This window comes from Alligator mississippiensis, chromosome 14 (genome assembly GCF_030867095.1).
Source record: "Alligator mississippiensis isolate rAllMis1 chromosome 14, rAllMis1, whole genome shotgun sequence".
In the NCBI taxonomy this organism is placed as follows: domain Eukaryota; kingdom Metazoa; phylum Chordata; order Crocodylia; family Alligatoridae; genus Alligator; species Alligator mississippiensis.
In genome coordinates, this window is record NC_081837.1 from 24331959 (window position 1) to 24341148 (window position 9190).

The following is a 9190-nucleotide window of genomic DNA, read 5'->3' on the forward strand; positions in this document are numbered from 1 at the left end:
CACCCGGCCCAGCCACCGGGGGCAACCGCCGAAAGTGTCCGCCCTCCTGGAGCGAAGGCCCGGGCAAGGCCCGTTTCAAAAACCTCATACGGACTTCCGGAGCCCGAGCCCCGGCGCCAGGTCGACCCAGGGCCGACCTCCCGGGCCCCAGAGAGGCTCGTCTCCGCCGCGGAAGCCGCCCGCCGCCCGCGCCGAAGGCCCCCGGGCCCGCCCGGCCTCCGGGCAGGGCACCGGGGAGAAGTAGGAATCGTGGCCGGGCTCCTGGAACTCCTGCCCGGCCTGCCACGCGGAAGCATGCCGGGTTCTCCCGCCGCGCCGTGCAGGTTCTTCCGCCCCTCGCCGGGGTAGCCGGGCTCCAACCGCTGGGCCCCGCAGCGTGGAAGGGCCCCTGCGAGTCGCCCCCCGGCCTGCACGCCCGCCGTGCAGTCGACCGGGTCGAAGCCGGAATCGCGGCCGGGTTCCTGGAACTCTCGCCCGGCCTGCCCGCCCGGCCCGCCCCCCGGGCCGGGGCTCCAGTCGACATGGAGCCAAACTCGGTTTTGACCCCCTCCTGCAGCACGGTCCGGCCCCGGAGGTTCCTCCGTCCGACCTCCTGGAACCCAAGATGGGCATCCAGGGTCCCGAAATCCGTGTCCCCGAAAATCTCCGCGAACCTTTCCTGGCAATATTGTAGATGCGGCACCCGGCCCAGCCACCGGGGGCAACCGCCGAAAGTGTCCGCCCTCCTGGAGCGAAGGCCCGGGCAAGGCCCGTTTCAAAAACCTCATACGGACTTCCGGAGCCCGAGCCCCGGCGCCAGGTCGACCCAGGGCCGACCTCCCGGGCCCCAGAGAAGCTCGTCTCCGCCGCGGAAGCCGCCCGCCGCCCGCGCCGAAGGCCCCCGGGCCCGCCCGGCCTCCGGGCAGGGCACCGGGGAGAAGTAGGAATCGTGGCCGGGCTCCTGGAACTCCTGCCCGGCCTGCCACGCGGAAGCATGCCGGGTTCTCCCGCCGCGCCGTGCAGGTTCTTCCGCCCCTCGCCGGGGTAGCCGGGCTCCAACCGCTGGGCCCCGCAGCGTGGAAGGGCCCCTGCGAGTCGCCCCCCGGCCTGCACGCCCGCCGTGCAGTCGACCGGGTCGAAGCCGGAATCGCGGCCGGGTTCCTGGAACTCTCGCCCGGCCTGCCCGCCCGGCCCGCCCCCCGGGCCGGGGCTCCAGTCGACTTGGAGCCAAACTCGGTTTTGACCCCCTCCTGCAGCACGGTCCGGCCCCGGAGGTTCCTCCGTCCGACCTCCTGGAACCCAAGATGGGCATCCAGGGTCCCGAAATCCGTGTCCCCGAAAATCTCCGCGAACCTTTCCTGGCAATATTGTAGATGCGGCACCCGGCCCAGCCACCGGGGGCAACCGCCGAAAGTGTCCGCCCTCCTGGAGCGAAGGCCCGGGCAAGGCCCGTTTCAAAAACCTCATACGGACTTCCGGAGCCCGAGCCCCGGCGCCAGGTCGACCCAGGGCCGACCTCCCGGGCCCCAGAGAGGCTCGTCTCCGCCGCGGAAGCCGCCCGCCGCCCGCGGCGAAGGCCCCCGGGCCCGCCCGGCCTCCGGGCAGGGCACCGGGGAGAAGTAGGAATCGTGGCCGGGCTCCTGGAACTCCTGCCCGGCCTGCCACGCGGAAGCATGCCGGGTTCTCCCGCCGCGCCGTGCAGGTTCTTCCGCCCCTCGCCGGGGTAGCCGGGCTCCAACCGCTGGGCCCCGCAGCGTGGAAGGGCCCCTGCGAGTCGCCCCCCGGCCTGCACGCCCGCCGTGCAGTCGACCGGGTCGAAGCCGGAATCGCGGCCGGGTTCCTGGAACTCTCGCCCGGCCTGCCCGCCCGGCCCGCCCCCCGGGCCGGGGCTCCAGTCGACATGGAGCCAAACTCGGTTTTGACCCCCTCCTGCAGCACGGTCCGGCCCCGGAGGTTCCTCCGTCCGACCTCCTGGAACCCAAGATGGGCATCCAGGGTCCCGAAATCCGTGTCCCCGAAAATCTCCGCGAACCTTTCCTGGCAATATTGTAGATGCGGCACCCGGCCCAGCCACCGGGGGCAACCGCCGAAAGTGTCCGCCCTCCTGGAGCGAAGGCCCGGGCAAGGCCCGTTTCAAAAACCTCATACGGACTTCCGGAGCCCGAGCCCCGGCGCCAGGTCGACCCAGGGCCGACCTCCCGGGCCCCAGAGAGGCTCGTCTCCGCCGCGGAAGCCGCCCGCCGCCCGCGGCGAAGGCCCCCGGGCCCGCCCGGCCTCCGGGCAGGGCACCGGGGAGAAGTAGGAATCGTGGCCGGGCTCCTGGAACTCCTGCCCGGCCTGCCACGCGGAAGCATGCCGGGTTCTCCCGCCGCGCCGTGCAGGTTCTTCCGCCCCTCGCCGGGGTAGCCGGGCTCCAACCGCTGGGCCCCGCAGCCTGGAAGGGCCCCTGCGAGTCGCCCCCCGGCCTGCACGCCCGCCGTGCAGTCGACCGGGTCGAAGCCGGAATCGCGGCCGGGTTCCTGGAACTCTCGCCCGGCCTGCCCGCCCGGCCCGCCCCCCGGGCCGGGGCTCCAGTCGACATGGAGCCAAACTCGGTTTTGACCCCCTCCTGCAGCACGGTCCGGCCCCGGAGGTTCCTCCGTCCGACCTCCTGGAACCCAAGATGGGCATCCAGGGTCCCGAAATCCGTGTCCCCGAAAATCTCCGCGAACCTTTCCTGGCAATATTGTAGATGCGGCACCCGGCCCAGCCACCGGGGGCAACCGCCGAAAGTGTCCGCCCTCCTGGAGCGAAGGCCCGGGCAAGGCCCGTTTGAAAAACCTCATACGGACTTCCGGAGCGCGAGCCCGGGCGCCAGGTCGACCCAGGGCCGACCTCCCGGGCCCCAGAGAGGCACGTCTCCGCCGCGGAAGCCGCCTGATGCCCGCGCCGAAGGCCCCCGGGCCCGCCCGGCCTCCGCGCAGGGCACCGGGGAGAAGTAGGAATCGTGGCCGGGCTCCTGGAACTCCTGCCCGGCCTGCCCCGCGGAAGCATGCCGGGTTCTCCCGCCGCGCCGTGCAGGTTCTTCCGCCCCTCGCCGGGGTAGCCGGGCTCCAACCGCTGGGCCCCGCAGCGTGGAAGGGCCCCTGCGAGTCGCCCCCCGGCCTGCACGCCCGCCGTGCAGTCGACCGGGTCGAAGCCGGAATCGCGGCCGGGTTCCTGGAACTCTCGCCCGGCCTGCCCGCCCGGCCCGCCCCCCGGGCCGGGGCTCCAGTCGACTTGGAGCCAAACTCGGTTTTGACCCCCTCCTGCAGCACGGTCCGGCCCCGGAGGTTCCTCCGTCCGACCTCCTGGAACCCAAGATGGGCATCCAGGGTCCCGAAATCCGTGTCCCCGAAAATCTCCGCGAACCTTTCCTGGCAATATTGTAGATGCGGCACCCGGCCCAGCCACCGGGGGCAACCGCCGAAAGTGTCCGCCCTCCTGGAGCGAAGGCCCGGGCAAGGCCCGTTTCAAAAACCTCATACGGACTTCCGGAGCCCGAGCCCCGGCGCCAGGTCGACCCAGGGCCGACCTCCCGGGCCCCAGAGAAGCTCGTCTCCGCCGCGGAAGCCGCCCGCCGCCCGCGCCGAAGGCCCCCGGGCCCGCCCGGCCTCCGGGCAGGGCACCGGGGAGAAGTAGGAATCGTGGCCGGGCTCCTGGAACTCCTGCCCGGCCTGCCACGCGGAAGCATGCCGGGTTCTCCCGCCGCGCCGTGCAGGTTCTTCCGCCCCTCGCCGGGGTAGCCGGGCTCCAACCGCTGGGCCCCGCAGCGTGGAAGGGCCCCTGCGAGTCGCCCCCCGGCCTGCACGCCCGCCGTGCAGTCGACCGGGTCGAAGCCGGAATCGCGGCCGGGTTCCTGGAACTCTCGCCCGGCCTGCCCGCCCGGCCCGCCCCCCGGGCCGGGGCTCCAGTCGACTTGGAGCCAAACTCGGTTTTGACCCCCTCCTGCAGCACGGTCCGGCCCCGGAGGTTCCTCCGTCCGACCTCCTGGAACCCAAGATGGGCATCCAGGGTCCCGAAATCCGTGTCCCCGAAAATCTCCGCGAACCTTTCCTGGCAATATTGTAGATGCGGCACCCGGCCCAGCCACCGGGGGCAACCGCCGAAAGTGTCCGCCCTCCTGGAGCGAAGGCCCGGGCAAGGCCCGTTTCAAAAACCTCATACGGACTTCCGGAGCCCGAGCCCCGGCGCCAGGTCGACCCAGGGCCGACCTCCCGGGCCCCAGAGAGGCTCGTCTCCGCCGCGGAAGCCGCCCGCCGCCCGCGGCGAAGGCCCCCGGGCCCGCCCGGCCTCCGGGCAGGGCACCGGGGAGAAGTAGGAATCGTGGCCGGGCTCCTGGAACTCCTGCCCGGCCTGCCACGCGGAAGCATGCCGGGTTCTCCCGCCGCGCCGTGCAGGTTCTTCCGCCCCTCGCCGGGGTAGCCGGGCTCCAACCGCTGGGCCCCGCAGCGTGGAAGGGCCCCTGCGAGTCGCCCCCCGGCCTGCACGCCCGCCGTGCAGTCGACCGGGTCGAAGCCGGAATCGCGGCCGGGTTCCTGGAACTCTCGCCCGGCCTGCCCGCCCGGCCCGCCCCCCGGGCCGGGGCTCCAGTCGACATGGAGCCAAACTCGGTTTTGACCCCCTCCTGCAGCACGGTCCGGCCCCGGAGGTTCCTCCGTCCGACCTCCTGGAACCCAAGATGGGCATCCAGGGTCCCGAAATCCGTGTCCCCGAAAATCTCCGCGAACCTTTCCTGGCAATATTGTAGATGCGGCACCCGGCCCAGCCACCGGGGGCAACCGCCGAAAGTGTCCGCCCTCCTGGAGCGAAGGCCCGGGCAAGGCCCGTTTCAAAAACCTCATACGGACTTCCGGAGCCCGAGCCCCGGCGCCAGGTCGACCCAGGGCCGACCTCCCGGGCCCCAGAGAGGCTCGTCTCCGCCGCGGAAGCCGCCCGCCGCCCGCGGCGAAGGCCCCCGGGCCCGCCCGGCCTCCGGGCAGGGCACCGGGGAGAAGTAGGAATCGTGGCCGGGCTCCTGGAACTCCTGCCCGGCCTGCCACGCGGAAGCATGCCGGGTTCTCCCGCCGCGCCGTGCAGGTTCTTCCGCCCCTCGCCGGGGTAGCCGGGCTCCAACCGCTGGGCCCCGCAGCCTGGAAGGGCCCCTGCGAGTCGCCCCCCGGCCTGCACGCCCGCCGTGCAGTCGACCGGGTCGAAGCCGGAATCGCGGCCGGGTTCCTGGAACTCTCGCCCGGCCTGCCCGCCCGGCCCGCCCCCCGGGCCGGGGCTCCAGTCGACATGGAGCCAAACTCGGTTTTGACCCCCTCCTGCAGCACGGTCCGGCCCCGGAGGTTCCTCCGTCCGACCTCCTGGAACCCAAGATGGGCATCCAGGGTCCCGAAATCCGTGTCCCCGAAAATCTCCGCGAACCTTTCCTGGCAATATTGTAGATGCGGCACCCGGCCCAGCCACCGGGGGCAACCGCCGAAAGTGTCCGCCCTCCTGGAGCGAAGGCCCGGGCAAGGCCCGTTTCAAAAACCTCATACGGACTTCCGGAGCCCGAGCCCCGGCGCCAGGTCGACCCAGGGCCGACCTCCCGGGCCCCAGAGAGGCTCGTCTCCGCCGCGGAAGCCGCCCGCCGCCCGCGGCGAAGGCCCCCGGGCCCGCCCGGCCTCCGGGCAGGGCACCGGGGAGAAGTAGGAATCGTGGCCGGGCTCCTGGAACTCCTGCCCGGCCTGCCACGCGGAAGCATGCCGGGTTCTCCCGCCGCGCCGTGCAGGTTCTTCCGCCCCTCGCCGGGGTAGCCGGGCTCCAACCGCTGGGCCCCGCAGCCTGGAAGGGCCCCTGCGAGTCGCCCCCCGGCCTGCACGCCCGCCGTGCAGTCGACCGGGTCGAAGCCGGAATCGCGGCCGGGTTCCTGGAACTCTCGCCCGGCCTGCCCGCCCGGCCCGCCCCCCGGGCCGGGGCTCCAGTCGACATGGAGCCAAACTCGGTTTTGACCCCCTCCTGCAGCACGGTCCGGCCCCGGAGGTTCCTCCGTCCGACCTCCTGGAACCCAAGATGGGCATCCAGGGTCCCGAAATCCGTGTCCCCGAAAATCTCCGCGAACCTTTCCTGGCAATATTGTAGATGCGGCACCCGGCCCAGCCACCGGGGGCAACCGCCGAAAGTGTCCGCCCTCCTGGAGCGAAGGCCCGGGCAAGGCCCGTTTCAAAAACCTCATACGGACTTCCGGAGCCCGAGCCCCGGCGCCAGGTCGACCCAGGGCCGACCTCCCGGGCCCCAGAGAGGCTCGTCTCCGCCGCGGAAGCCGCCCGCCGCCCGCGGCGAAGGCCCCCGGGCCCGCCCGGCCTCCGGGCAGGGCACCGGGGAGAAGTAGGAATCGTGGCCGGGCTCCTGGAACTCCTGCCCGGCCTGCCACGCGGAAGCATGCCGGGTTCTCCCGCCGCGCCGTGCAGGTTCTTCCGCCCCTCGCCGGGGTAGCCGGGCTCCAACCGCTGGGCCCCGCAGCCTGGAAGGGCCCCTGCGAGTCGCCCCCCGGCCTGCACGCCCGCCGTGCAGTCGACCGGGTCGAAGCCGGAATCGCGGCCGGGTTCCTGGAACTCTCGCCCGGCCTGCCCGCCCGGCCCGCCCCCCGGGCCGGGGCTCCAGTCGACATGGAGCCAAACTCGGTTTTGACCCCCTCCTGCAGCACGGTCCGGCCCCGGAGGTTCCTCCGTCCGACCTCCTGGAACCCAAGATGGGCATCCAGGGTCCCGAAATCCGTGTCCCCGAAAATCTCCGCGAACCTTTCCTGGCAATATTGTAGATGCGGCACCCGGCCCAGCCACCGGGGGCAACCGCCGAAAGTGTCCGCCCTCCTGGAGCGAAGGCCCGGGCAAGGCCCGTTTCAAAAACCTCATACGGACTTCCGGAGCCCGAGCCCCGGCGCCAGGTCGACCCAGGGCCGACCTCCCGGGCCCCAGAGAAGCTCGTCTCCGCCGCGGAAGCCGCCCGCCGCCCGCGCCGAAGGCCCCCGGGCCCGCCCGGCCTCCGGGCAGGGCACCGGGGAGAAGTAGGAATCGTGGCCGGGCTCCTGGAACTCCTGCCCGGCCTGCCACGCGGAAGCATGCCGGGTTCTCCCGCCGCGCCGTGCAGGTTCTTCCGCCCCTCGCCGGGGTAGCCGGGCTCCAACCGCTGGGCCCCGCAGCGTGGAAGGGCCCCTGCGAGTCGCCCCCCGGCCTGCACGCCCGCCGTGCAGTCGACCGGGTCGAAGCCGGAATCGCGGCCGGGTTCCTGGAACTCTCGCCCGGCCTGCCCGCCCGGCCCGCCCCCCGGGCCGGGGCTCCAGTCGACTTGGAGCCAAACTCGGTTTTGACCCCCTCCTGCAGCACGGTCCGGCCCCGGAGGTTCCTCCGTCCGACCTCCTGGAACCCAAGATGGGCATCCAGGGTCCCGAAATCCGTGTCCCCGAAAATCTCCGCGAACCTTTCCTGGCAATATTGTAGATGCGGCACCCGGCCCAGCCACCGGGGGCAACCGCCGAAAGTGTCCGCCCTCCTGGAGCGAAGGCCCGGGCAAGGCCCGTTTCAAAAACCTCATACGGACTTCCGGAGCCCGAGCCCCGGCGCCAGGTCGACCCAGGGCCGACCTCCCGGGCCCCAGAGAGGCTCGTCTCCGCCGCGGAAGCCGCCCGCCGCCCGCGGCGAAGGCCCCCGGGCCCGCCCGGCCTCCGGGCAGGGCACCGGGGAGAAGTAGGAATCGTGGCCGGGCTCCTGGAACTCCTGCCCGGCCTGCCACGCGGAAGCATGCCGGGTTCTCCCGCCGCGCCGTGCAGGTTCTTCCGCCCCTCGCTGGGGTAGCCGGGCTCCAACCGCTGGGCCCCGCAGCGTGGAAGGGCCCCTGCGAGTCGCCCCCCGGCCTGCACGCCCGCCGTGCAGTCGACCGGGTCGAAGCCGGAATCGCGGCCGGGTTCCTGGAACTCTCGCCCGGCCTGCCCGCCCGGCCCGCCCCCCGGGCCGGGGCTCCAGTCGACATGGAGCCAAACTCGGTTTTGACCCCCTCCTGCAGCACGGTCCGGCCCCGGAGGTTCCTCCGTCCGACCTCCTGGAACCCAAGATGGGCATCCAGGGTCCCGAAATCCGTGTCCCCGAAAATCTCCGCGAACCTTTCCTGGCAATATTGTAGATGCGGCACCCGGCCCAGCCACCGGGGGCAACCGCCGAAAGTGTCCGCCCTCCTGGAGCGAAGGCCCGGGCAAGGCCCGTTTCAAAAACCTCATACGGACTTCCGGAGCCCGAGCCCCGGCGCCAGGTCGACCCAGGGCCGACCTCCCGGGCCCCAGAGAGGCTCGTCTCCGCCGCGGAAGCCGCCCGCCGCCCGCGGCGAAGGCCCCCGGGCCCGCCCGGCCTCCGGGCAGGGCACCGGGGAGAAGTAGGAATCGTGGCCGGGCTCCTGGAACTCCTGCCCGGCCTGCCACGCGGAAGCATGCCGGGTTCTCCCGCCGCGCCGTGCAGGTTCTTCCGCCCCTCGCCGGGGTAGCCGGGCTCCAACCGCTGGGCCCCGCAGCCTGGAAGGGCCCCTGCGAGTCGCCCCCCGGCCTGCACGCCCGCCGTGCAGTCGACCGGGTCGAAGCCGGAATCGCGGCCGGGTTCCTGGAACTCTCGCCCGGCCTGCCCGCCCGGCCCGCCCCCCGGGCCGGGGCTCCAGTCGACATGGAGCCAAACTCGGTTTTGACCCCCTCCTGCAGCACGGTCCGGCCCCGGAGGTTCCTCCGTCCGACCTCCTGGAACCCAAGATGGGCATCCAGGGTCCCGAAATCCGTGTCCCCGAAAATCTCCGCGAACCTTTCCTGGCAATATTGTAGATGCGGCACCCGGCCCAGCCACCGGGGGCAACCGCCGAAAGTGTCCGCCCTCCTGGAGCGAAGGCCCGGGCAAGGCCCGTTTCAAAAACCTCATACGGACTTCCGGAGCCCGAGCCCCGGCGCCAGGTCGACCCAGGGCCGACCTCCCGGGCCCCAGAGAGGCTCGTCTCCGCCGCGGAAGCCGCCCGCCGCCCGCGGCGAAGGCCCCCGGGCCCGCCCGGCCTCCGGGCAGGGCACCGGGGAGAAGTAGGAATCGTGGCCGGGCTCCTGGAACTCCTGCCCGGCCTGCCACGCGGAAGCATGCCGGGTTCTCCCGCCGCGCCGTGCAGGTTCTTCCGCCCCTCGCCGGGGTAGCCGGGCTCCAACCGC